Source organism: Ambystoma mexicanum, chromosome 11 (genome assembly GCF_040938575.1).
Source record: "Ambystoma mexicanum isolate Mex_15411 chromosome 11, UKY_AmexF1_1, whole genome shotgun sequence".
NCBI lineage: Eukaryota > Metazoa > Chordata > Amphibia > Caudata > Ambystomatidae > Ambystoma > Ambystoma mexicanum.
This window is the reverse complement of record NC_090934.1, coordinates 824,228,777-824,256,409: the sequence shown is the minus strand read 5'-3', so window position 1 is coordinate 824,256,409 and position 27,633 is coordinate 824,228,777. Positions and strand designations below refer to the sequence as shown.

The 27,633-nt window shown below is 47.2% G+C and overlaps 10 non-coding genes across 10 annotated transcripts; all 10 read left to right on the top strand.

The window, feature by feature from the left end:
- The first annotated feature begins 1,246 nt into the window (after positions 1 to 1,246).
- TRNAW-CCA (transfer RNA tryptophan (anticodon CCA)) lies at positions 1,247 to 1,318 on the top strand. The gene has a single exon. It is a non-coding gene; the product is annotated as a tRNA-Trp (tRNA).
- Positions 1,319 to 3,108: 1,790 nt separating this feature from the next.
- On the top strand, positions 3,109 to 3,182 carry TRNAN-GUU (transfer RNA asparagine (anticodon GUU)). Its single transcript has one exon. It is a non-coding gene; the product is annotated as a tRNA-Asn (tRNA).
- Positions 3,183 to 5,355: 2,173 nt separating this feature from the next.
- TRNAN-GUU (transfer RNA asparagine (anticodon GUU)) lies at positions 5,356 to 5,429 on the top strand. The gene has a single exon. It is a non-coding gene; the product is annotated as a tRNA-Asn (tRNA).
- Positions 5,430 to 5,742: 313 nt separating this feature from the next.
- TRNAW-CCA (transfer RNA tryptophan (anticodon CCA)) lies at positions 5,743 to 5,814 on the top strand. The gene has a single exon. It is a non-coding gene; the product is annotated as a tRNA-Trp (tRNA).
- Positions 5,815 to 14,317: 8,503 nt separating this feature from the next.
- On the top strand, positions 14,318 to 14,391 carry TRNAN-GUU (transfer RNA asparagine (anticodon GUU)). Its single transcript has one exon. It is a non-coding gene; the product is annotated as a tRNA-Asn (tRNA).
- A 2,547-nt stretch (positions 14,392 to 16,938) lies between these two features.
- TRNAW-CCA (transfer RNA tryptophan (anticodon CCA)) lies at positions 16,939 to 17,010 on the top strand. The gene has a single exon. It is a non-coding gene; the product is annotated as a tRNA-Trp (tRNA).
- Positions 17,011 to 22,273: 5,263 nt separating this feature from the next.
- On the top strand, positions 22,274 to 22,345 carry TRNAW-CCA (transfer RNA tryptophan (anticodon CCA)). Its single transcript has one exon. It is a non-coding gene; the product is annotated as a tRNA-Trp (tRNA).
- A 1,790-nt stretch (positions 22,346 to 24,135) lies between these two features.
- Positions 24,136 to 24,209, top strand: TRNAN-GUU (transfer RNA asparagine (anticodon GUU)). Its single transcript has one exon. It is a non-coding gene; the product is annotated as a tRNA-Asn (tRNA).
- Positions 24,210 to 26,384: 2,175 nt separating this feature from the next.
- On the top strand, positions 26,385 to 26,458 carry TRNAN-GUU (transfer RNA asparagine (anticodon GUU)). Its single transcript has one exon. It is a non-coding gene; the product is annotated as a tRNA-Asn (tRNA).
- A 313-nt stretch (positions 26,459 to 26,771) lies between these two features.
- TRNAW-CCA (transfer RNA tryptophan (anticodon CCA)) lies at positions 26,772 to 26,843 on the top strand. The gene has a single exon. It is a non-coding gene; the product is annotated as a tRNA-Trp (tRNA).
- The last annotated feature ends 790 nt before the right edge of the window (positions 26,844 to 27,633 follow it).

The following is a 27,633-nucleotide window of genomic DNA, read 5'->3' as shown; positions in this document are numbered from 1 at the left end:
AATTGGTAACTTTTCAGTAGCAGTACAGTGCAGTATATAGCATTCCTGTTGCGCACAGCATCTAGATCCAAAAATTGCTTACTCTACCCCAGAAATTAGAATTCACCCAGTCAAACAGAGGGATCTATAAAGAGCATGGCAAGTAGTTAACATAAGCTACTTCCCCCAAGTTCTCTTGGTGCACTCTGCTGCCATCTTTTAACAGAAGAATGCAACTGCAGGTCTTGCTTCTCAGAAAGGTACCTACATATAGAAACCTTGGTGCACTCTTGCTAAATCTGCTGGAATGTGTCTTCTATTGTGCCCAAGGTGGTTGTGTATTTGGCGACTCAGGGAAGCAAGGGAGCAGTCTAATGCACTGCAGTGCTAAGAGAGGCATGCCTTTTTCAGAAAAAAGTTCAGGTTTTCTGCCAATCAGAAAAAAATAGCAATGCAATCAGGCCAAAGGCAGAACACACATGCCAGTGAGTCTCTGTGGCACAATTGGTTAGCGCGTTCGGCTGTTAACCGAAAAGACGCTGCTGTTTTTGGCACAAAGACACAGAGTGTTCCACTCAGTAAACCTGAGTCATTTCTCCCGTGTTCTCTGGGTTCAGCCTACTGTCCCCTTTTAACACAAGTGCGCAACTGTGGCTTTCTCCTCATAGCAAGTTATGCCTACACAGAGGACATTTGGTGCACTGTTGATGGGCTCTGTCCTCTACTAAATCCCCTGTGTTTGTGGATTACGGGAGGTAGGGAAGTGCTTGATACCCTGATTTGCTGTGGGAAATAGAGCTATTTTAGAAATATTTTCAGGTTGCCTGGGAAGCATAAGCAAACAGCACACGAATCAGGCCCCAGTGTAAGCACTGCATGAGTCTCTGTGGCGCAATCGGTTAGCGCGTTCGGCTCTTAATCGTAAGGTTGGTGGTTCAAGCCCACCCAGGGACGATGCATTTTGTCTCAAAAATTCAGCATGACCAACTATGAACTTCTGTTTACCTCTCGCAGGTCTCGTCTGCTGACGTCCAAAAAATCCAATAAACTGTAAGCAATTCTTCTAGCTTGCTTTAGTTTTTCAAAACTTGCCATTCAATTCATAAACATCAAGACTTCATGGGAAGGGTTTGGCTGCAGCGTGTACTGATGCACAGAAGGAAGCTATCCTAGCCAGTCTACTTAAAGAAGCAATGAGGCTCTGCAGGTGCATGTACGTCTCCTACCTTTATTCTGTCATCAGACACACCAGGTGGACTGCCACAAGGACCTCGTGGCGCAATGGTAGCGCGTCTGACTCCAGATCAGAAGGTTGCGTGTTCAAATCACGTCGGGGTCATATTTGCTTTCCCCACTCTGAAATATAAAATTGCTCTTCAGTATCTCGTTATTTCAACCTGACTGCATCTTTGTGCTCTGGGCCTAGTGGTTCTGGCGTTTCGAATGTAAACTTTGCAGCAGGGAAGTATCATATTGACAGACACCCATGAAGGACATGGTCAACCTTTAAAGCAGGCCAATCTCTATGTTTTACTGGATGCAGCAGAAGTATTTCCTCTTTACCATCTCTTCAAGTGGGCCTGACTGATGTGCTGTTTTGTGCACACTACGTGGGCTTTGTAAAGCATACCTCTGCCATTTGCATGGCCTCCTAGCGCTGTCAATATTTTCGTGTAATCGCTGAATGCTGCACTGTCCTGGGAAATCTAGGTGTGACTAAAGGATATATGCTGGGGCCCCGAAAGGGGGTCGGCAGTCTAGTGGCAATGCCCATCACTTTGCAGTTTGGGTTTGTGAGTTCAGGTACCGGTCTGGTGTCAGAAAACTGTAAGCGCCCTCCCAATCAACTGTCGGTCCTGGATTGTGAGGATTTCCCCTTATACTGGTCTCAGTAGACACATTTCCATTTTACTTTTTCACTCTCGCATTGCCTATTTCTCTCTCTCTCATAGTTACATTATAGACAAGAGAGACATTGTCAGCGAGAGGGTTGCACAGCACCTTCCCCCATTTCCCTAAGTGCATTGCAAGGGGCTCTGGGAGGCGTGCACATTTGTCTGAAACACAAAGATCCACTGGCAATAAAAAGCGTAGGTCCCTAGTTTGCATTTCTTAAAATTTGAAGTGACACTCAGAGTTGTCTCGGGCGTGACTGTACCTTTCATAGGAGATGTGCTAATCCCCAAACCCTCTTCCTTTGTCCCAGTAATCTGTCTTAGTGCCTCTAGCAAGTTGTTTTCTGAAACAAAGCTTACCTGAACATCCTGTAAAATTGGTAACTTTTCAGTAGCAGTACAGTGCAGTATATAGCATTCCTGTTGCGCACAGCATCTAGATCCAAAAATTGCTTACTCTACCCCAGAAATTAGAATTCACCCAGTCAAACAGAGGGATCTATAAAGAGCATGGCAAGTAGTTAACATAAGCTACTTCCCCCAAGTTCTCTTGGTGCACTCTGCTGCCCTCTTTTAACAGAAGAATGCAACTGCAGGTCTTGCTTCTCAGCAAGGTACCTACATATAGAATCCTTGGTGCACTCTTGCTAAATCTGCTGGAATGTGTCTTCTATTGTGCCCAAGGTGGTTGTGTATTTGGGGACTCAGGGAAGCAAGGGAGCAGTCTAATGCACTGCAGTGCTAAGAGAGGCATGCCTTTTTCAGAAAAAAGTTCAGGTTTTCTGCCAATCAGAACAAAATAGCAATGCAATCAGGCCAAAGGCAGAACACACATGCCAGTGAGTCTCTGTGGCGCAATTGGTTAGCGCGTTCGGCTGTTAACCGAAAAGACGCTGCTGTTTTTGGCACAAAGACACAGAGTGTTCCACTCAGTAAACCTGAGTCATTTCTCCCGTGTTCTCTGGGTTCAGCCTACTGTCCCCTTTTAACACAAGTGCGCAACTGTGGCTTTCTCCTCATAGCAAGTTATGCCTACACAGAGGACATTTGGTGCACTGTTGATGGGCTCTGTCCTCTACTAAATCCCCTGTGTTTGTGGATTAGGGGAGGTAGGGAAGTGCTTGATACCCTGATTTGCTGTGGGAAATAGAGCTATTTTAGAAATATTTTCAGGTTGCCTGGGAAGCATAAGCAAACAGCACACCAATCAGGCCCCTGTGTAAGAACTGCATGAGTCTCTGTGGCGCAATCGGTTAGCGCGTTCGGCTGTTAACCAAAAGGTTGGTGGTTCAAGCCCACCCAGGGACGGTGCATTTTGGCTCAAAAATTCAGCATGACCAACTATGGACTTCTGTTTACCTCTCGCAGGTCTCGTCTGCTGACGTCCAAAAAATCCAATAAACTGCAAGCAATTCTTCTCGCTTGCTTTAGTTTTTCAAAACTTGCCATTCAATTCATAAACATCAAGACTTCATGGGAAGGGTTTGGCTGCAGCGTGTACTGATGCACAGAAGGAAGCTATCCTAGCCAGTCTACTTAAAGAAGCAATGAGGCTCTGCAGGTTCATGCACGTCTCCTACCTTTATTCTGTCATCAGACACACCAGGTGGATTGCCACAAGGACCTCGTGGCGCAATGGTAGCGTCTGACTCCAGATCAGAAGGTTGTGTGTTCAAATCACGTCGGGGTCATACTTCCTTTTCCCACTCTGAAATACAAAATTGCTCTTCAGTATCTCGTTATTTCAACCTGACTGCATCTTTATGCTCTGGGCCTAGTTGTTCTGGCGTTTCGAATGTAAGCTTTGCAGCAGGGAAGTATCATATTGACAGACACCCATGAAGGACATGGTCAACCTTTAAAGCAGGCCAATCTCTATGTTTTACTGGATGCAGCAGAAGTATTTCCTCTTTACCATCTCTTCAAGTGGGCCTGACTGATGTGCTGTTTTGTGCACGCTACGTGGGCTTTGTAAAGCATACCTCTGCCATTTGCATGGCCTCCTAGCGCTGTCAATATTTTCGTGTAATCGCTGAATGCTGCACTGTCCTGGGAACTCTAGGTGTGACCAAACGATATATGCTGGGGCACCGAAAGGGGGTCGGCAGTCTAGTGGCAATGCCCATCACTTTGCAGTTTGGGTTTGTGAGTTCAGGTACCGGTCTGGTGTCAGAAACCTGTAAGCGCCCTCCCAATCAACTGTCGGTCCTGGATTGTGAGGATTTCCCCTTATACTGGTCTCAGTAGACACATTTCCATTTTACTTTTTCACTCTCGCATTGCCTATTTCTCTCTCTCTCATAGTTACATTATAGACAAGAGAGACATTGTCAGCGAGAGGGCTTCACAGCACCTTCCCCCCTTTCCCTAAGTGCATTGCAAGGGGCTCTGGGAGGCGTGCACATTTGTCTGAAACACAAAGATCCACTGGCAATAAAAAGCGTAGGTCCCTAGTTTGCATTTCTTAGAATTTGAGGTGACACTCAGAGTTGTCTCGGGCGTGACTGTACCTTTCATAGGAGATGTGCTAATCCCCAAACCCTCTTCCTTTGTCCCAGTAATCTGTCTTAGTGCCTCTAGCAAGTTGTTTTCTGAAACAAAGCTGACCTGAACATCCTGTAAAATTGGTAACTTTTCAGTAGCAGTACAGTGCAGTATATAGCATTCCTGTTGCGCACAGCATCTAGATCCAAAAATTGCTTACTCTACCCCAGAAATTAGAATTCACCCAGTCAAACAGAGGGATCTATAAAGAGCATGGCAAGTAGTTAACATAAGCTACTTCCCCCAAGTTCTCTTGGTGCACTCTGCTGCCCTCTTTTAACAGAAGAATGCAACTGCAGGTCTTGCTTCTCAGCAAGGTACCTACATATAGAATCCTTGGTGCACTCTTGCTAAATCTGCTGGAATGTGTCTTCTATTGTGCCCAAGGTGGTTGTGTATTTGGGGACTCAGGGAAGCAAGGGAGCAGTCTAATGCACTGCAGTGCTAAGAGAGGCATGCCTTTTTCAGAAAAAAGTTCAGGTTTTCTGCCAATCAGAAAAAAATAGCAATGCAATCAGGCCAAAGGCAGAACACACATGCCAGTGAGTCTCTGTGGCACAATTGGTTAGCGCGTTCGGCTGTTAACCGAAAAGACGCTGCTGTTTTTGGCACAAAGACACAGAGTGTTCCACTCAGTAAACCTGAGTCATTTCTCCCGTGTTCTCTGGGTTCAGCCTACTGTCCCCTTTTAACACAAGTGCGCAACTGTGGCTTTCTCCTCATAGCAAGTTATGCCTACACAGAGGACATTTGGTGCACTGTTGATGGGCTCTGTCCTCTACTAAATCCCCTGTGTTTGTGGATTAGGGGAGGTAGGGAAGTGCTTGATACCCTGATTTGCTGTGGGAAATAGAGCTATTTTAGAAATATTTTCAGGTTGCCTGGGAAGCATAAGCAAACAGCACACCAATCAGGCCCCTGTGTAAGAACTGCATGAGTCTCTGTGGCGCAATCGGTTAGCGCGTTCGGCTGTTAACCGAAAGGTTGGTGGTTCAAGCCCACCCAGGGACGGTGCATTTTGGCTCAAAAATTCAGCGTGACCAACTATGGACTTCTGTTTACCTCTCGCAGGTCTCGTCTGCTGACGTCCAAAAAATCCAATAAACTGCAAGCAATTCTTCTGGCTTGCTTTAGTTTTTCAAAATTTGCCATTCAATTCATAAACATCAAGACTTCATGGGAAGGGTTTGGCTGCAGCGTGTACTGATGCACAGAAGGAAGCTATCCTAGCCAGTCTACTTAAAGAAGCAATGAGGCTCTGCAGGTCCATGCACGTCTCCTACCTTTATTCTGTCATCAGACACACCAGGTGGATTTCCACAAGGACCTCGTGGCGCAATGGTAGCGCGTCTGACTCCAGATCAGAAGGTTTCGTGTTCAAATCACGTCGGGGGCATATTTGCTTTTCCCACTCTGAAATATAAAATTGCTCTTCAGTAATTCGTTTTTTCAACCTGACTGCATCTTTGTGCTCTGGGCCTAGTTGTTCTGGCGTTTCGAATGTAAACTTTGCAGCAGGGAAGTATCATATTTGCAGACACCCATGAAGGACATGATCAACCTTTAAAGCAGGCCAATCTCTATGTTTTACTGGATGCAGCAGAAGTATTTCCTCTTTACCATCTCTTCAAGTGGGCCTGACTGATGTGCTGTTTTGTGCACGCTACGTGGGCTTTGTAAAGCATACCTCTGCCATTTGCATGGCCTCCTAGCGCTGTCAATATTTTCGTGTAATCGCTGAATGCTGCACTGTCCTGGGAACTCTAGGTGTGACTAAAGGATATATGTTGGGGCCCCGAAAGGGGGTCGGCAGTCTAGTGGCAATGGGCATCACTTTGCAGTTTGGGTTTGTGAGTTCAGGTACCGGTCTGGTGTCGGAAACCTGTAAGCGCCCTCCCAATCAACTGTCGGTCCTGGATTGTGAGGATTTCCCCTTATACTGGTCTCAGTAGACACATTTCCATTTTACTTTTTCACTCTCGCATTGCCTATTTCTCTCTCTCTCATAGTTACATTATAGACAAGAGAGACATTGTCAGCGAGAGGGCTTCACAGCACCTTCCCCCCTTTCCCTAAGTGCATTGCAAGGGGCTCTGGGAGGCGTGCACATTTGTCTGAAACACAAAGATCCACTGGCAATAAAAAGCGTAGGTCCCTAGTTTGCATTTCTTAGAATTTGAGGTGACACTCAGAGTTGTCTCGGGCGTGACTGTACCTTTCATAGGAGATGTGCTAATCCCCAAACCCTCTTCCTTTGTCCCAGTAATCTGTCTTAGTGCCTCTAGCAAGTTGTTTTCTGAAACAAAGCTGACCTGAACATCCTGTAAAATTGGTAACTTTTCAGTAGCAGTACAGTGCAGTATATAGCATTCCTGTTGCGCACAGCATCTAGATCCAAAAATTGCTTACTCTACCCCAGAAATTAGAATTCACCCAGTCAAACAGAGGGATCTATAAAGAGCATGGCAAGTAGTTAACATAAGCTACTTCCCCCAAGTTCTCTTGGTGCACTCTGCTGCCCTCTTTTAACAGAAGAATGCAACTGCAGGTCTTGCTTCTCAGCAAGGTACCTACATATAGAATCCTTGGTGCACTCTTGCTAAATCTGCTGGAATGTGTCTTCTATTGTGCCCAAGGTGGTTTTGTATTTGGGGACTCAGGGAAGCAAGGGAGCAGTCTAATGCACTGCAGTGCTAAGAGAGGCATGCCTTTTTCAGAAAAAAGTTCAGGTTTTCTGCCAATCAGAAAAAAATAGCAATGCAATCAGGCCAAAGGCAGAACACACATGCCAGTGAGTCTCTGTGGCACAATTGGTTAGCGCGTTCGGCTGTTAACCGAAAAGACGCTGCTGTTTTTGGCACAAAGACACAGAGTGTTCCACTCAGTAAACCTGAGTCATTTCTCCCGTGTTCTCTGGGTTCAGCCTACTGTCCCCTTTTAACACAAGTGCGCAACTGTGGCTTTCTCCTCATAGCAAGTTATGCCTACACAGAGGACATTTGGTGCACTGTTGATGGGCTCTGTCCTCTACTAAATCCCCTGTGTTTGTGGATTAGGGGAGGTAGGGAAGTGCTTGATACCCTGATTTGCTGTGGGAAATAGAGCTATTTTAGAAATATTTTCAGGTTGCCTGGGAAGCATAAGCAAACAGCACACCAATCAGGCCCCAGTGTAAGCACTGCATGAGTCTCTGTGGCGCAATCGGTTAGCGCGTCCGGCTGTTAACCGAAGCCCACCCAGGGACGGTGCATTTTGGCTCAAAAATTCAGCGTGACCAACTATGGACTTCTGTTTACCTCTCGCAGGTCTCGTCTGCTGACGTCCAAAAAATCCAATAAACTGCAAGCAATTCTTCTCGCTTGCTTTAGTTTTTCAAAACTTGCCATTCAATTCATAAACATCAAGACTTCATGGGAAGGGTTTGGCTGCAGCGTGTACTGATGCACAGAAGGAAGCTATCCTAGCCAGTCTACTTAAAGAAGCAATGAGGCTCTGCAGGTTCATGCACGTCTCCTACCTTTATTCTGTCATCAGACACACCAGGTGGATTGCCACAAGGACCTCGTGGCGCAATGGTAGCGTCTGACTCCAGATCAGAAGGTTGTGTGTTCAAATCACGTCGGGGTCATACTTCCTTTTCCCACTCTGAAATACAAAATTGCTCTTCAGTATCTCGTTATTTCAACCTGACTGCATCTTTATGCTCTGGGCCTAGTTGTTCTGGCGTTTCGAATGTAAGCTTTGCAGCAGGGAAGTATCATATTGACAGACACCCATGAAGGACATGGTCAACCTTTAAAGCAGGCCAATCTCTATGTTTTACTGGATGCAGCAGAAGTATTTCCTCTTTACCATCTCTTCAAGTGGGCCTGACTGATGTGCTGTTTTGTGCATGCTACGAGGGCTTTGTAAAGCATACCTCTGCCATTTGCATGGCCTCCTAGCGCTGTCAATATTTTCGTGTAATCGCTGAATGCTGCACTGTCCTGGGAACTCTAGGTGTGACCAAACGATATATGCTGGGGCCCCGAAAGGGGGTCGGCAGTCTAGTGGCAATGGGCATCACTTTGCAGTTTGGGTTTGTGAGTTCAGGTACCGGTCTGGTGTCGGAAACCTGTAAGCGCCCTCCCAATCAACTGTCGGTCCTGGATTGTGAGGATTTCCCCTTATACTGGTCTCAGTAGACACATTTCCATTTTACTTTTTCACTCTCGCATTGCCTATTTCTCTCTCTCTCATAGATACATTATAGACAAGAGAGACATTGTCAGCGAGAGGGCTTCACAGCACCTTCCCCCATTTCCCTAAGTGCATTGCAAGGGGCTCTGGGAGGCGTGCACATTTGTCTGAAACACAAAGATCCACTGGCAATAAAAAGCGTAGGTCCCTAGTTTGCATTTCTTAGAATTTGAGGTGACACTCAGAGTTGTCTCGGGCGTGACTGTACCTTTCATAGGAGATGTGCTAATCCCCAAACCCTCTTCCTTTTTCCCAGTAATCTGTCTTAGTGCCTCTAGCAAGTTGTTTTCTGAAACAAAGCTTACCTGAACATCCTGTAAAATTGGTAACTTTTCAGTAGCAGTACAGTGCAGTATATAGCATTCCTGTTGCGCACAGCATCTAGATCCAAAAATTGCTTACTCTACCCCAGAAATTAGAATTCACCCAGTCAAACAGAGGGATCTATAAAGAGCATGGCAAGTAGTTAACATAAGCTACTTCCCCCAAGTTCTCTTGGTGAACTCTGCTGCCCTCTTTTAACAGAAGAATGCAACTGCAGGTCTTGCTTCTCAGCAAGGTACCTACATATAGAATCCTTGGTGCACTCTTGCTAAATCTGCTGGAATGTGTCTTCTATTGTGCCCAAGGTGGTTGTGTATTTGGGGACTCAGGGAAGCAAGGGAGCAGTCTAATGCACTGCAGTGCTAAGAGAGGCATGCCTTTTTCAGAAAAAAGTTCAGGTTTTCTGCCAATCAGAAAAAAATAGCAATGCAATCAGGCCAAAGGCAGAACACACATGCCAGTGAGTCTCTGTGGCGCAATTGGTTAGCGCGTTCGGCTGTTAACCGAAAAGACGCTGCTGTTTTGGGCACAAAGACACAGAGTGTTCCACTCAGTAAACCTGAGTCATTTCTCCCGTGTTCTCTGGGTTCAGCCTACTGTCCCCTTTTAAGACAAGTGCGCAACTGTGGCTTTCTCCTCATAGCAAGTTATGCCTACACAGAGGGCATTTGGTGCACTGTTGATGGGCTCTGTCCTCTACTAAATCCCCTGTGTTTGTGGATTACGGGAGGTAGGGAAGTGCTTGATACCCTGATTTGCTGTGGGAAATAGAGCTATTTTAGAAATATTTTCAGGTTGCCTGGGGAGCATAAGCAAACAGCACACCAATCAGGCCCCAGAGTAAGCACTGCATGAGTCTCTGTGGAGCAATCGGTTAGCGCGTTCGGCTGTTAACAGAAAGGTTGGTGGTTCAAGCCCACCCAGGGACGATGCGTTTTGGCTCAAAAATTCAGCATGACCAACTATGAACTTCTGTTTACCTCTCGCAGGTCTCGTCTGCTGACGTCCAAAAAATCCAATAAACTGCAAGCAATTCTTCTCGCTTGCTTTAGTTTTTCAAAACTTGCCATTCAATTCATAAACATCAAGACTTCATGGGAAGGGTTTGGCTGCAGCGTGTACTGATGCACAGAAGGAAGCTATCCTAGCCAGTCTACTTAAAGAAGCAATGAGGCTCTGCAGGTGCATGTACGTCTCCTACCTTTACTCTGTCATCAGACACACCAGGTGGATTGCCACAAGGACCTCGTGGCGCAATGGTAGCATCTGACTCCAGATCAGAAGGTTGTGTGTTCAAATCACGTCGGGCTCATATTTGCCTTTCCCACTCTGAAATACAAAATTGCTCTTCAGTATCTCGTTATTTCAACCTGACTGCATCTTTGTGCTCTGGGCCTAGTTGTTCTGGCGTTTCGAATGTAAGCTTTGCAGCAGGGAAGTATCATATTGACAGACACCCATGAAGGACATGGTCAACCTTTAAAGCAGGCCAATCTCTATGTTTTACTGGATGCAGCAGAAGTATTTCCTCTTTACCATCTCTTCAAGTGGGCCTGACTGATGTGCTGTTTTGTGCACGCTACGTGGGCTCTGTAAAGCATACCTCTGCCATTTGCATGGCCTCCTAGCGCTGTCAATATTTTCGTGTAATCGCTGAATGCTGCACTGTCCTGGGAACTGTAGGTGTGACTAAAGGATATATGCTGGGGCCCCGAAAGGGGGTCGGCAGTCTACTGGCAATGCCCATCACTTTGCAGTTTGGGTTTGTGAGTTCAGCTACCGGTCTGGTGTCGGAAACCTGTAAGCGCCCTCCCAATCAACTGTCGGTCCTGGATTGTGAGGATTTCCCCTTATACTGGTCTCAGTAGACACATTTCCATTTTACTTTTTCACTCTCGCATTGCCTATTTCTCTCTCTCTCATAGATACATTATAGACAAGAGAGACATTGTCAGCGAGAGGGCTTCACAGCACCTTCCCCCATTTCCCTAAGTGCATTGCAAGGGGCTCTGGGAGGCGTGCACATTTGTCTGAAACACAAAGATCCACTGGCAATAAAAAGCGTAGGTCCCTAGTTTGCATTTCTTAGAATTTGAGGTGACACTCAGAGTTGTCTCGGGCGTGACTGTACCTTTCATAGGAGATGTGCTAATCCCCAAACCCTCTTCCTTTGTCCCAGTAATCTGTCCTAGGACCTGTAGCAAGTTGTTTTCTGAAACAAAGCTTACCTGAACATCCTGTAAAATTGGTAACTTTTCAGTAGCAGTACAGTGCAGTATATAGCATTCCTGTTGCGCACAGCATCTAGATCCAAAAATTGCTTACTCTACCCCAGAAATTAGAATTCACCCAGTCAAACAGAGGGATCTATAAAGAGCATGGCAAGTAGTTAACATAAGCTACTTCCCCCAAGTTCTCTTGGTGCACTCTGCTGCCCTCTTTTAACAGAAGAATGCAACTGCAGGTCTTGCTTCTCAGCAAGGTACCTACATATAGAATCCTTGGTGCACTCTTGCTAAATCTGCTGGAATGTGTCTTCTATTGTGCCCAGGGTGGTTGTGTATTTGGGGACTCAGGGAAGCAAGGGAGCAGTCTAATGCACTGCAGTGCTAAGAGAGGCATGCCTTTTTCAGAAAAAAGTTCAGGTTTTCTGCCAATCAGAAAAAAATAGCAATGCAATCAGGCCAAAGGCAGAACACACATGCCAGTGAGTCTCTGTGGCGCAATTGGTTAGCGCGTTCGGCTGTTAACCGAAAAGACGCTGCTGTTTTTGGCACAAAGACACAGAGTGTTCCACTCAGTAAACCTGAGTCATTTCTCCCGTGTTCTCTGGGTTCAGCCTACTGTCCCCTTTTAACACAAGTGCGCAACTGTGGCTTTCTCCTCATAGCAAGTTATGCCTACACAGAGGACATTTGGTGCACTGTTGATGGGCTCTGTCCTCTACTAAATCCCCTGTGTTTGTGGATTACGGGAGGTAGGGAAGTGCTTGATACCCTGATTTGCTGTGGGAAATAGAGCTATTTTAGAAATATTTTCAGGTTGCCTGGGAAGCATAAGCAAACAGCACACCAATCAGGCCCCAGAGCAAGCACTGCCTGAGTCTCTGTGGCGCAATCGGTTGTTAACCGAAAGGTTGGTGGTTCAAGCCCACCCAGGGACGATGCATTTTGTCTCAAAAATTCAGCATGACCAACTATGAACTTCTGTTTACCTCTCGCAGGTCTCGTCTGCTGACGTCCAAAAAATCCAATAAACTGCAAGCAATTCTTCTCTCTTGCTTTAGTTTTTCAAAACTTGCCATTCAATTCATAAACATCAAGACTTCATGGGAAGGGTTTGGCTGCAGCGTGTACTGATGCACAGAAGGAAGCTATCCTAGCCAGTCTACTTAAAGAAGCAATGAGGCTCTGCAGGTTCATGCACGTCTCCTACCTTTATTCTGTCATCAGACACACCAGGTGGATTGCCACAAGGACCTCGTGGCGCAATGGTAGCGTCTGACTCCAGATCAGAAGGTTGTGTGTTCAAATCACGTCGGGGTCATACTTCCTTTTCCCACTCTGAAATACAAAATTGCTCTTCAGTATCTCGTTATTTCAACCTGACTGCATCTTTATGCTCTGGGCCTAGTTGTTCTGGCGTTTCGAATGTAAGCTTTGCAGCAGGGAAGTATCATATTGACAGACACCCATGAAGGACATGGTCAACCTTTAAAGCAGGCCAATCTCTATGTTTTACTGGATGCAGCAGAAGTATTTCCTCTTTACCATCTCTTCAAGTGGGCCTGACTGATGTGCTGTTTTGTGCATGCTACGTGGGCTTTGTAAAGCATACCTCTGCCATTTGCATGGCCTCCTAGCGCTGTCAATATTTTCGTGTAATCGCTGAATGCTGCACTATCCTGGGAACTCTAGGTGTGACCAAACGATATATGCTGGGGCCCCGAAAGGGGGTCGGCAGTCTAGTGGCAATGGGCATCACTTTGCAGTTTGGGTTTGTGAGTTCAGGTACCGGTCTGGTGTCGGAAACCTGTAAGCGCCCTCCCAATCAACTGTCGGTCCTGGATTGTGAGGATTTCCCCTTATACTGGTCTCAGTAGACACATTTCCATTTTACTTTTTCACTCTCGCATTGCCTATTTCTCTCTCTCTCATAGATACATTATAGACAAGAGAGACATTGTCAGCGAGAGGGCTTCACAGCACCTTCCCCCATTTCCCTAAGTGCATTGCAAGGGGCTCTGGGAGGCGTGCACATTTGTCTGAAACACAAAGATCCACTGGCAATAAAAAGCGTAGGTCCCTAGTTTGCATTTCTTAGAATTTGAGGTGACACTCAGAGTTGTCTCGGGCGTGACTGTACCTTTCATAGGAGATGTGCTAATCCCCAAACCCTCTTCCTTTTTCCCAGTAATCTGTCTTAGTGCCTCTAGCAAGTTGTTTTCTGAAACAAAGCTTACCTGAACATCCTGTAAAATTGGTAACTTTTCAGTAGCAGTACAGTGCAGTATATAGCATTCCTGTTGCGCACAGCATCTAGATCCAAAAATTGCTTACTCTACCCCAGAAATTAGAATTCACCCAGTCAAACAGAGGGATCTATAAAGAGCATGGCAAGTAGTTAACATAAGCTACTTCCCCCAAGTTCTCTTGGTGAACTCTGCTGCCCTCTTTTAACAGAAGAATGCAACTGCAGGTCTTGCTTCTCAGCAAGGTACCTACATATAGAATCCTTGGTGCACTCTTGCTAAATCTGCTGGAATGTGTCTTCTATTGTGCCCAAGGTGGTTGTGTATTTGGGGACTCAGGGAAGCAAGGGAGCAGTCTAATGCACTGCAGTGCTAAGAGAGGCATGCCTTTTTCAGAAAAAAGTTCAGGTTTTCTGCCAATCAGAAAAAAATAGCAATGCAATCAGGCCAAAGGCAGAACACACATGCCAGTGAGTCTCTGTGGCGCAATTGGTTAGCGCGTTCGGCTGTTAACCGAAAAGACGCTGCTGTTTTGGGCACAAAGACACAGAGTGTTCCACTCAGTAAACCTGAGTCATTTCTCCCGTGTTCTCTGGGTTCAGCCTACTGTCCCCTTTTAAGACAAGTGCGCAACTGTGGCTTTCTCCTCATAGCAAGTTATGCCTACACAGAGGGCATTTGGTGCACTGTTGATGGGCTCTGTCCTCTACTAAATCCCCTGTGTTTGTGGATTACGGGAGGTAGGGAAGTGCTTGATACCCTGATTTGCTGTGGGAAATAGAGCTATTTTAGAAATATTTTCAGGTTGCCTGGGGAGCATAAGCAAACAGCACACCAATCAGGCCCCAGAGTAAGCACTGCATGAGTCTCTGTGGCGCAATCGGTTAGCGCGTTCGGCTGTTAACAGAAAGGTTGGTGGTTCAAGCCCACCCAGGGACGATGCGTTTTGGCTCAAAAATTCAGCATGACCAACTATGAACTTCTGTTTACCTCTCGCAGGTCTCGTCTGCTGACGTCCAAAAAATCCAATAAACTGCAAGCAATTCTTCTCGCTTGCTTTAGTTTTTCAAAACTTGCCATTCAATTCATAAACATCAAGACTTCATGGGAAGGGTTTGGCTGCAGCGTGTACTGATGCACAGAAGGAAGCTATCCTAGCCAGTCTACTTAAAGAAGCAATGAGGCTCTGCAGGTGCATGTACGTCTCCTACCTTTACTCTGTCATCAGACACACCAGGTGGATTGCCACAAGGACCTCGTGGCGCAATGGTAGCATCTGACTCCAGATCAGAAGGTTGTGTGTTCAAATCACGTCGGGCTCATATTTGCCTTTCCCACTCTGAAATACAAAATTGCTCTTCAGTATCTCGTTATTTCAACCTGACTGCATCTTTGTGCTCTGGGCCTAGTTGTTCTGGCGTTTCGAATGTAAGCTTTGCAGCAGGGAAGTATCATATTGACAGACACCCATGAAGGACATGGTCAACCTTTAAAGCAGGCCAATCTCTATGTTTTACTGGATGCAGCAGAAGTATTTCCTCTTTACCATCTCTTCAAGTGGGCCTGACTGATGTGCTGTTTTGTGCACGCTACGTGGGCTTTGTAAAGCATACCTCTGCCATTTGCATGGCCTCCTAGCGCTGTCAATATTTTCGTGTAATCGCTGAATGCTGCACTGTCCTGGGAACTGTAGGTGTGACTAAAGGATATATGCTGGGGCCCCGAAAGGGGGTCGGCAGTCTACTGGCAATGCCCATCACTTTGCAGTTTGGGTTTGTGAGTTCAGGTACCGGTCTGGTGTCGGAAACCTGTAAGCGCCCTCCCAATCAACTGTCGGTCCTGGATTGTGAGGATTTCCCCTTATACTGGTCTCAGTAGACACATTTCCATTTTACTTTTTCACTCTCGCATTGCCTATTTCTCTCTCTCTCATAGATACATTATAGACAAGAGAGACATTGTCAGCGAGAGGGCTTCACAGCACCTTCCCCCATTTCCCTAAGTGCATTGCAAGGGGCTCTGGGAGGCGTGCACATTTGTCTGAAACACAAAGATCCACTGGCAATAAAAAGCGTAGGTCCCTAGTTTGCATTTCTTAGAATTTGAGGTGACACTCAGAGTTGTCACGGGCGTGACTGTACCTTTCATAGGAGATGTGCTAATCCCCAAACCCTCTTCCTTTGTCCCAGTAATCTGTCCTAGGACCTGTAGCAAGTTGTTTTCTGAAACAAAGCTTACCTGAACATCCTGTAAAATTGGTAACTTTTCAGTAGCAGTACAGTGCAGTATATAGCATTCCTGTTGCGCACAGCATCTAGATCCAAAAATTGCTTACTCTACCCCAGAAATTAGAATTCACCCAGTCAAACAGAGGGATCTATAAAGAGCATGGCAAGTAGTTAACATAAGCTACTTCCCCCAAGTTCTCTTGGTGCACTCTGCTGCCCTCTTTTAACAGAAGAATGCAACTGCAGGTCTTGCTTCTCAGCAAGGTACCTACATATAGAATCCTTGGTGCACTCTTGCTAAATCTGCTGGAATGTGTCTTCTATTGTGCCCAGGGTGGTTGTGTATTTGGGGACTCAGGGAACCAAGGGAGCAGTCTAATGCACTGCAGTGCTAAGAGAGGCATGCCTTTTTCAGAAAAAAGTTCAGGTTTTCTGCCAATCAGAAAAAAATAGCAATGCAATCAGGCCAAAGGCAGAACACACATGCCAGTGAGTCTCTGTGGCGCAATTGGTTAGCGCGTTCGGCTGTTAACCGAAAAGACGCTGCTGTTTTTGGCACAAAGACACAGAGTGTTCCACTCAGTAAACCTGAGTCATTTCTCCCGTGTTCTCTGGGTTCAGCCTACTGTCCCCTTTTAACACAAGTGCGCAACTGTGGCTTTCTCCTCATAGCAAGTTATGCCTACACAGAGGACATTTGGTGCACTGTTGATGGGCTCTGTCCTCTACTAAATCCCCTGTGTTTGTGGATTATGGGAGGTAGGGAAGTGCTTGATACCCTGATTTGCTGTGGGAAATAGAGCTATTTTAGAAATATTTTCAGGTTGCCTGGGAAGCATAAGCAAACAGCACACCAATCAGGCCCCAGAGCAAGCACTGCCTGAGTCTCTGTGGCGCAATCGGTTGTTAACCGAAAGGTTGGTGGTTCAAGCCCACCCAGGGACGATGCATTTTGTCTCAAAAATTCAGCATGACCAACTATGAACTTCTGTTTACCTCTCGCAGGTCTCGTCTGCTGACGTCCAAAAAATCCAATAAACTGCAAGCAATTCTTCTCGCTTGCTTTAGTTTTTCAAAACTTGCCATTCAATTCATAAACATCAAGACTTCACGGGAGGGGTTTGGCTGCAGCGTGTACTGATGCACAGAAGGAAGCTGTCCTAGCCAGTCTACCTAAAGAAGCAATGAGGCTCTGCAGGTGCATGTACGTCTCCTACCTTTATTCTGTCATCAGACACACCAGGTAGACTGCCACAAGGACCTCGTGGCGCAATGGTAGCGCGTCTGACTCCAGATCAGAAGGTTGTGTGTTCAAATCACGTCGGGGTCATACTTCCTTTTCCCACTCTGAAATACAAAATTGCTCTTCAGTATCTCGTTATTTCAACCTGACTGCATCTTTGTGCTCTGGGCCTAGTTGTTCTGGCGTTTCGAATGTAAGCTTTGCAGCAGGGAAGTATCATATTGACAGACACCCATGAAGGACATGGTCAACCTTTAAAGCAGGCCAATCTCTATGTTTTACTGGATGCAGCAGACGTATTTCCTCTTTACCATCTCTTCAAGTGGGCCTGACTGATGTGCTGTTTTGTGCACGCTACGTGGGCTTTGTAAAGCATACCTCTGCCATTTGCATGGCCTCCTAGCGCTGTCAATATTTTCGTGTAATCGCTGAATGCTGCACTGTCCTGGGAACTCTAGGTGTGACTAAAGGATATATGCTGGGGCCCCGAAAGGGGGTCGGCAGTCTAGTGGCAATGCCCATCACTTTGCAGTTTGGGTTTGTGAGTTCAGGTACCGGTCTGGTGTCGGAAACCTGTAAGCGCCCTCCCAATCAACTGTCGGTCCTGGATTGTGAGGATTTCCCCTTATACTGGTCTCAGTAGACAAATTTCCATTTTACTTTTTCACTCTCGCATTGCCTATTTCTCTCTCTCTCATAGATACATTATAGACAAGAGAGACATTGTCAGCGAGAGGGCTTCACAGCACCTTCCCCCATTTCCCTAAGTGCATTGCAAGGGGCTCTGGGAGGCGTGCACATTTGTCTGAAACACAAAGATCCACTGGCAATAAAAAGCGTAGGTCCCTAGTTTGCATTTCTTAGAATTTGAGGTGACACTCAGAGTTGTCTCGGGCGTGACTGTACCTTTCATAGTGCTAATCCCCAAACCCTCTTCCTTTGTCCCAGTAATCTGTCTTAGTGCCTCTAGCAAGTTGTTTTCTGAAACAAAGCTTACCTGAACATCCTGTAAAATTGGTAACTTTTCAGTAGCAGTACAGTGCAGTATATAGCATTCCTGTTGCGCACAGCATCTAGATCCAAAAATTGCTTACTCTACCCCAGAAATTAGAATTCACCCAGTCAAACAGAGGGATCTATAAAGAGCATGGCAAGTAGTTAACATAAGCTACTTCCCCTAAGTTCTCTTGGTGCACTCTGCTGCCCTCTTTTAACAGAAGAATGCAACTGCAGGTCTTGCTTCTCAGCAAGGTACCTACATATAGAATCCTTGGTGCACTCTTGCTAAATCTGCTGGAATGTGTCTTCTATTGTGCCCAAGGTGGTTGTGTATTTGGGGACTCAGGGAAGCAAGGGAGCAGTCTAATGCACTGCAGTGCTAAGAGAGGCATGCCTTTTTCAGAAAAAAGTTCAGGTTTTCTGCCAATCAGAAAAAAATATCAATGCAATCAGGCCAAAGGCAGAACACACATGCCAGTGAGTCTCTGTGGCGCAATTGGTTAGCGCGTTCGGCTGTTAACCGAAAAGACGCTGCTGTTTTTGGCACAAAGACACAGAGTGTTCCACTCAGTAAACCTGAGTCATTTCTCCCGTGTTCTCTGGGTTCAGCCTACTGTCCCCTTTTAACACAAGTGCGCAACTGTGGCTTTCTCCTCATAGCAAGTTATGCCTATGATATGATAAGGCATTTGTAACGCGCCTATACACAGTGTTTCAAGGCGCGACGAGGCAGGGGGGGGACAAGGGGAGACAGACAACGATCTTACTAGGCCAGGTGTCATTCAGATCGCGCAAGTGCAAGGGTAGAGGGGAAGGGAAAAGTGCATGGGGGAAGGGAGAGGGGAAAGTGCAGTACAGGGTTATAAGCATACAGCATACAGGATAAATAACAAGGGCCAGCTGGTGGCAAGTGCGAGGTAAGTGCAGACAAGTGCTGGGAAGGGGGGCTGTATGGATACAGACACAGTCCCGTAGTGCAGGGGTTGCCGTGGAGGCAGTGCAGGGGAGAGTGGCTGGGCCGAGAACGGTGAATGGCCCAGTTGCAGATTCAGTGCAGTTTCAGTAGTATTAGCAGGGGAGAGGGGGAGAGAAAGCGGAGGCAAAGAGGAAGGTTTTGAGGTGCTTCCGGAACCGGAGGTGGTTCTCCTCAAGTTTCAGGGAGGTAGGAAGGCTGTTCCAGAGGGAGGCCCCTGCAGTGGAAAGAGATCTGCCCCCAACTCGTTGTTTGGAGAAGCGGCTGACCCTGAGGGAGTTGGAGGCGGATGAGCGAAGAGCTCGAGAAGGAAGATATTTAGGAAGAGAGAGTTGAAGGTATTTTGGCCCAAGGCCCCAGACGGCCTTGTGGACAATGCAGCGGGTTTTGAACTTGATCATCGCAGTCACTGGGAGCCAGTGTAGTGATTTCAGTCCTGGAGAGATACGGTCCCTGGGCTTGAGGCCAAGGACAAGCCTTGCAGTCCTGTTCTGGATGAGTTGCAAAGGGCGGAGAGTAGAGGCGGGCAGATTAAGATAGAGGCTGTTACAGTAGTCCAGCTTAGAGAGAACCAGGGCTCTAGAGACAGTGAGCTTCTGGGGGAAGGAGAGGAAAGGAAGGATACCTCTGAGGAGGTGTAGCTGGTAGTGTGACTTCTTAGATACGTCGGATATGTGAGGAGAGAGGGAGAGTGTGGAGTCGAAGATGACCCCAAGGTTTTTTGCCTTGCAGGTAGGAGTAGGAAGAGGGCCCAGAGAGGCCGGCCAGAGAGCAGCAGGGAAGGAGGGAGTGGGAGTGCCGATGAGTAGAATCTCAGTCTTACTGGCATTAAGGCAGAGGTCGTTGGCGGCACACCATTCCTGGATAGCAGAAAGACAGTCAGAGATGAGGGAAGGAGAAGAGGAGGCCGAGGGTAGCCTGAAAATGAGTTGGGTATCATCCGCATAGCACTGAAAGTAGGGGCAGAGAGCGGCGATGTGGTGGGCAAGAAGTGCCAGATACTGGTTGAACAGCCAGGGAGAGAGGTTAGATCCCTGGGGGACACCACAGGTAGAGAAGAAGATGTCAGAGAGGAAAGACCCCAGTTGGACCTGGGAGGGTCGATTTGAGAGGAAAGAGGTCAGCCACGTCAGAGCCTGACCAGTGATACCGAGGTTATCACGGAGACGGTTGAGCAGGATGGTATGGTTGACAGTATCAAAGGCAGAAGAGAGATCAAGCAAAATGAGAACACATGGAATGTTAGAGTCAAGGTTCGAGAGCAGGTCCTCACGGATGTTCAGGAGAGCAGTTTCCGTGCTTCTGGCAGCTCTGAAGCCAGACTGATGGTCATGAAGACTACCAACACATTCAGCATGGAGATTAAGCTGGGAGATGGCCAGTTTCTCCAGGAGCTTGCCCAGGAAGGGAGTGATAGAGATTGGGCGATAGTTAGCTGGGCAGGAAGGGTCGGAAGAGGGTTTCTTAAGAAGGGGGTGCACAAGGGAGTGCTTGAGAGGGGATGGGAAGACTCCAGAGGCGAAGGAGTGACTGCAGAAGTCAGCAAGGGCAGGAGCCAAGGAGTCAATGTGGTCCTTGATAGTTTTGGAGGAACAGGGGTGGACCTGTTTTGATGAGACTTTCATAGATCGGACTTGTCTTGAAACCTCGTCAGCAGAAAAAAGGGGAAAGGAAGAGAAGGAGAGAGGAGGGGTGGCTGCAGAAGAGCCAGAGGAAGGGCAGGGAATAGAGGGGGGGAGGTTATAGGAGGAGAGTGAGGACAGGATGTCCTGAGTTTTTGAAATGAAGTGAGAGGCCAGTGCCGTGCAGAGGGCCTGGGAGGGGACAGGAGAGGTAGAGACTGCAGCAGGGTTGGCCAGCTCCTTGCAGATTTTAAAGAGTTCGGCCGAATTGTTAGATGCCGCAGAGATGCGGGCTTGGATAAGGGCTCTCTTCTTGGTGAGAACGGAGAGCCGGTATTGCCTTTGGAGCAGGCGACAGGCCAGTTTGTCAGAGGATGAACATGAAGCACGCCATTTCCTCTCTGCCACCCTGCACTTGCGCTTAAGGGTGACGAGATCCGAGTCATACCAGGAGTTACATTTGGCTTTGGGCTTCAGGCGGATTCTCATGACAGGGGCAAGGATATCAAGAGTATCAGATATAGCGGAGTGGAGAGTGGAGAGGGCTGTGTCAGGGTGGGAGTCAGCCGAAGGGGGAGGAGGGGGCAAGAAGGTGGCAGCAAAAGCCTCAACTGACACGCGCTTCATGGGTCGGATGACCGAGAAGGAAGGTGGCAGTGATGGGGGTGGCTTTGCCTGTGGGGTAGGGAGGGTGAGGTGGGAGGAGAGGAGAAAGTGATCACTCCAGGAGAGAGGAGTGGAGAGAGGGACAGAGAGGGGAAGGTCAGAGGAGATCAGGGCATCAAGAGTGTGCCCTGCAGAATGAGTCGGCCCAGACGGGAGAATAGAGAGTGAGAGAGAGTCGCAGAGGTTGCGAAAGAGTCCAGAGGGGGGACAGGAGGCATCCAGGTGGATGTTGAAGTCTCCAAGAAAGAGGAGTTGAGTGGTTGAGGACAGGAGTGAGGAGGAGAGGTCCGCCCACTCGGAGAGGAAGGAGGAAATTTGACCAGGTGGCCGATAGATAGTAGCCACGGTAAGGGAATAGCTAGGAGAGAGAGAGAGTCGGCAGACAAGACATTCAAAAGAGGAGTAGGTCTGCATGGGAGTAACAGTGGCAGGAATCCACTCAGGGAAGATAAGGGCTACACCTCCCCCCGCACGGTTGGGCCTGGGCACAGAGAGGATCTCTATATACAGAGGACATTTGGTGCACTGTTGATGGGCTCTGTCCTCTACTAAATCCCCTGTGTTTGTGGATTAGGGGAGGTAGGGAAGTGCTTGATACCCTGATTTGCTGTGGGAAATAGAGCTTTTTAGAAATATTTTCAGGTTGCCTGGGAAGCATAAGCAAACAGCACACCAATCAGGCCCCTGTGTAAGAACTGCATGAGTCTATGTGGCGCAATCGGTTAGCGCGTTCGGCTGTTAACCGAAAGGTTGATGGTTTAAACCCACCCAGGGACGGTGCATTTTGGCTCAAAAATTAAGCGTGACCAACTATGGACTTCTGTTTACCTCTCGCAGGTCTCGTCTGCTGACGTCCAAAAAATCCAATAAACTGCAAGCAATTCTTCTTGCTTGCTTTAGTTTTTCAAAACTTGCCATTCAATTCATAAACATCAAGACTTCATGGGAAGGGTTTGGCTGCAGCGTGTACTGATGCACAGAAGGAAGCTATCCTAGCCAGTCTACTTAAAGAAGCAATGAGGCTCTGCAGGTCAATGTACGTCTCCTACCTTTATTCTGTCATCGGACACACTATGTGGATTGCCACAAGGACCTCGTGGCGCAATGGTAGCGCGTCTGACTCCAGATCAGAAGGTTTCGTGTTCAAATCACGTCGGGGTCATATTTGCTTTTCCCACTCTGAAATATAAAATTGCTCTTCAGTATCTCGTTATTTCAACCTGACTGCATCTTTGTGCTCTGGGCCTAGTTGTTCTGGCGTTTCGAATGTAAACTTTGCAGCAGGGAAGTATCATATTGACAGACACCCATGAAGGACATGGTCAACCTTTAAAGCAGGCCAATCTCTATGTTTTACTGGATGCAGCAGAAGTATTTCCTCTTTACCATCTCTTCAAGTGGGCCTGACTGATGTGCTGTTTTGTGCACGCTACGTGGGCTTTGTAAAGCATACCTCTGCCATTTGCATGGCCTCCTAGCGCTGTCAATATTTTCGTGTAATCGCTGAATGCTGCACTGTCCTGGGAACTCTAGGTGTGACTAAAGGATATATGCTGGGGCCCCGAAAGGGGGTCGGCAGTCTAGTGGCAATGCCCATCACTTTGCAGTTTGGGTTTGTGAGTTCAGGTACCGGTCTGGTGTCGGAAACCTGTAAGCGCCCTCCCAATAAACTGTCGGTCCTGGATTGTGAGGATTTCCCCTTATACTGGTCTCAGTAGACACATTTCCATTTTACTTTTTCACTCTCGCATTGCCTATTTCTCTCTCTCTCATAGTTACATTATAGACAAGAGAGACATTGTCAGCGAGAGGGCTTCACAGCACCTTCCCCCCTTTCCCTAAGTGCATTGCAAGGGGCTCTGGGAGGCGTGCATATTTGTCTGAAACACAAAGATCCACTGGCAATAAAAGGCGTAGGACCCCAGTTCGCATTTCTTAGAATTTGAGGAGGCACTCAGAGTTGTCTCGGGCGTGACTGTACCTTTCATAGGAGATGTGCTAATCCCCAAACCCTCTTCCTTTGTCCCAGTAATCTGTCCTAGGGCCTCTAGCAAGTTCTTTTCTGAAACAAAGCTTACCTGAACATCCTGTAAAATTGGTAACTTTTCAGTAGCAGTACAGTGCAGTATATAGCATTCCTGTTGCGCACAGCATCTAGATCCAAAAATTGCTTACTCTACCCCAGAAATTAGAATTCACCCAGTCAAACAGAGGGATCTATAAAGAGCATGGCAAGTAGTTAACATAAGCTACTTCCCCCAAGTTCTCTTGGTGCACTCTGCTGCCCTCTTTTAACAGAAGAATGCAACTGCAGGTCTTGCTTCTCTGCAAGGTACCTACATATAGAAACCTTGGTGCACTCTTGCTAAATCTGCTGGAATGTGTCTTCTATTGTGCCCAAGGTGGTTGTGTATTTGGGGACTCAGGGAAGCAAGGGAGCAGTCTAATGCACTGCAGTGCTACGAGAGGCATGCCTTTTTCAGAAAAAAGTTCAGGTTTTCTGCCAATCAGAAAAAAATAGCAATGCAATCAGGCCAAAGGCAGAACACACATGCCAGTGAGTCTCTGTGGCACAATTGGTTAGCGCGTTCGGCTGTTAACCGAAAAGACGCTGCTGTTTTTGGCACAAAGACACAGAGTGTTCCACTCAGTAAACCTGAGTCATTTCTCCCGTGTTCTCTGGGTTCAGCCTACTGTCCCCTTTTAACACAAGTGCGCAACTGTGGCTTTCTCCTCATAAAAAGTTATGCCTAGACAGTGGACATTTGGTGCACTGTTGATGGGCTCTGTCCTCTACTAAATCCCCTGTGTTTGTGGATTAGGGGAGGTAGGGAAGTGCTTGATACCCTGATTTGCTGTGGGAAATAGAGCTATTTTAGAAATATTTTCAGGTTGCCTGGGAAGCATAAGCAAACAGCACACCAATAAGGCCCCAGTGTAAGCACTGCATGAGTCTCTGTGGCGCAATCGGTTAGCGAGTTCGGCTGTTAACCGAAAGGTTGGTGGTTCAAGCCCACCCAGGGACGATGCATTTTGGCTCAAAAATTCAGCATGACCAACTATGAACTTCTGTTTACCTCTCGCAGGTCTCGTCTGCTGACGTCCAAAAAATCCAATAAACTGCAAGCAATTCTTCTCGCTTGCTTTAGTTTTTCAAAACTTGCCATTCAATTCATAAACATCAAGACTTCATGGGAAGGGTTTGGCTTCAGCGTGTACTGATGCACAGAAGGAAGCTATCCTAGCCAGTCTACTTAAAGAAGCAATGAGGCTCTACAGGTGCATGTACGTCTCCTACCTTTATTCTGTCATCAGACACACCAGGTGGAGTGCCGCATGGACCTCGTGGCGCAATGGTAGCGCGTCTGACTCCAGATCCGAAGGTTTCGTGTTCAAATCACGTCGGGGTCATATTTGCTTTTCCCACTCTGAAATATAAAATTGCTCTTCAGTATCTCGTTATTTCAACCTGACTGCATCTTTGTGCTCTGGGCCTAGTTGTTCTGGCGTTTCGAATGTAAACTTTGCAGCAGGGAAGTATCATATTGACAGACACCCATGAAGGACATGGTCAACCTTTAAAGCAGGCCAATCTCTATGTTTTACTGGATGCAGCAGAAGTATTTCCTCTTTACCATCTCTTCAAGTGGGCCTGACTGATGTGCTGTTTTGTGCACGCTATGTGGGCTTTGTAAAGCATACCTCTGCCATTTGCATGGCCTCCTAGCGCTGTCAATATTTTCGTGTAATCGCTGAATGCTGCACTGTCCTGGGAACTCTAGGTGTGACTAAAGGATATATGCTGGGGCCCCGAAAGGGGGTCGGCAGTCTAGTGGCAATGCCCATCACTTTGTAGTTTGGGTTTGTGAGTTCAGGTACCGGTCTGGTGTCAGAAAACTGTAAGCGCCCTCCCAATCAACTGTCGGTCCTGGATTGTGAGGATTTCCCCTTATACTGGTCTCAGTAGACACATTTCCATTTTACTTTTTCACTCTCGCATTGCCTATTTCTCTCTCTCTCATAGATACATTATAGACAAGAGAGACATTGTCAGCGAGAGGGTTGCACAGCACCTTCCCCCATTTCCCTAAGTGCATTGCATGGGGCTCTGGGAGGCGTGCACATTTGTCTGAAACACAAAGATCCACTGGCAATAAAAAGCGTAGGACCCCAGTTCGCATTTCTTAGAATTTGAGGAGGCACTCAGAGTTGTCTCGGGCGTGACTGTACCTTTCATAGGAGATGTGCTAATCCCCAAACCCTCTTCCTTTGTCCCAGTAATCTGTCCTAGGGCCTCTAGCAAGTTGTTTTCTGAAACAAAGCTTACCTGAACATCCTGTAAAATTGGTAACTTTTCAGTAGCAGTACAGTGCAGTATATAGCATTCCTGTTGCGCACAGCATCTAGATCCAAAAATTGCTTACTCTACCCCAGAAATTAGAATTCACCCAGTCAAACAGAGGGATCTATAAAGATCATGGCAAGTAGTTAACATAAGCTACTTCCCCCAAGTTCTCTTGGTGCACTCTGCTGCCCTCTTTTAACAGAAGAATGCAACTGCAGGTCCTGCTTCTCAGCAAGGTACCTACATATAGAATCCTTGGTGCACTCTTGCTAAATCTGCGGGAATGTGTCTTCTATTGTGCCCAAGGTGGTTGTGTATTTGGGGACTCAGGGAAGCAAGGGAGCAGTCTAATGCACTGCAGTGCTAAGAGAGGCATGCCTTTTTCAGAAAAAAGTTCAGGTTTTCTGCCAATCAGAAAAAAATAGCAATGCAATCAGGCCAAAGGCAGAACACACATGCCAGTGAGTCTCTGTGGCGCAATTGGTTAGCGCGTTCTGCTGTTAACCGAAAAGACGCTGCTGTTTTTGGCACAAAGACACAGAGTGTTCCACTCAGTAAACCTGAGTCATTTCTCCCGTGTTCTCTGGGTTCAGCCTACTGTCCCCTTTTAACACAAGTGCGCAACTGTGGCTTTCTCCTCATAGCAAGTTATGCCTACACAGAGGGCATTTGGTGCACTGTTGATGGGCTCTGTCCTCTACTAAATCCCCTGTGTTTGTGGATTACGGGAGGTAGGGAAGTACTTGATACCCTGATTTACTGTGGGAAATAGAGCTATTTTAGAAATATTTTCAGGTTGCCTGGGGAGCATAAGCAAACAGCACACCAATCAGGCCCCAGTGCAAGCACTGCATGAGTCTCTGTGGCGCAATCGGTTAGCGCGTTCGGCTGTTAACCGAAAGGTTGGTGGTTCAAGCCCACCCAGGGACGATGCATTTTGGCTCAAAAATTCAGCATGACCAACTATGAACTTCTGTTTACCTCTCGCAGGTCTCGTCTGCTGACGTCCAAAAAATCCAATAAACTGCAAGCAATTCTTCTCGCTTGCTTTAGTTTTTCAAAACTTGCCATTCAATTCATAAACATCAAGACTTCATGGGAAGGGTTTGGCTGCAGCGTGTACTGATGCACAGAAGGAAGCTATCCTAGCCAGTCTACTTAAAGAAGCAATGAGGCTCTGCAGGTGCATGTACGTCTCCTACCTTTATTCTGTCATCAGACACACCAGGTGGACTGCCACTAGGACCTCGTGGCGCAATGGTAGGGCGTCTGACTCCAGATCAGAAGGTTGCGTGTTCAAATCACGTCGGGGGCATATTTGCTTTTCCCACTCTGAAATACAAAATTGCTCTTCAGTATCTCGTTATTTCAACCTGACTGCATCTTTGTGCTCTGGGACTAGTTGTTCTGGCGTTTCGAATGTAAGCTTTGCAGCAGGGAAGTATCATATTGACAGACACCCATGAAGGACATGGTCAACCTTTAAAGCAGGCCAATCTCTATGTTTTACTGGATGCAGCAGAAGTATTTCCTCTTTACCATCTCTTCAAGTGGGCCTGACTGATGTGCTGTTTTGTGCACGCTACGTGGGCTTTGTAAAGCATACCTCTGCCATTTGCATGGCCTCCTAGCGCTGTCAATATTTTCGTGTAATCGCTGAATGCTGCAGTGTCCTGGGAACTCTAGGTGTGACTAAAGGATATATGTTGGGGCCCCGAAAGGGGGTCGGCAGTCTAGTGGCAATGCCCATCACTTTGCAGTTTGGGTTTGTGAGTTCAGGTACCGGTCTGGTGTCGGAAACCTGTAAGCGCCCTCCCAATCAACTGTCGGTCCTGGATTGTGAGGATTTCCCCTTATACTGGTCTCAGTAGACACATTTCCATTTTACTTTTTCACTCTCGCATTGCCTATTTCTCTCTCTCTCATAGATACATTATAGACAAGAGAGACATTGTCAGCGAGAGGGCTTCACAGCACCTTCCCCCATTTCCCTAAGTGCATTGCAAGGGGCTCTGGGAGGCGTGCACATTTGTCTGAAACACAAAGATCCCCTAGCAATAAAAGGCGTAGGACCCCAGTTCGCATTTCTTAGAATTTGAGGAGGC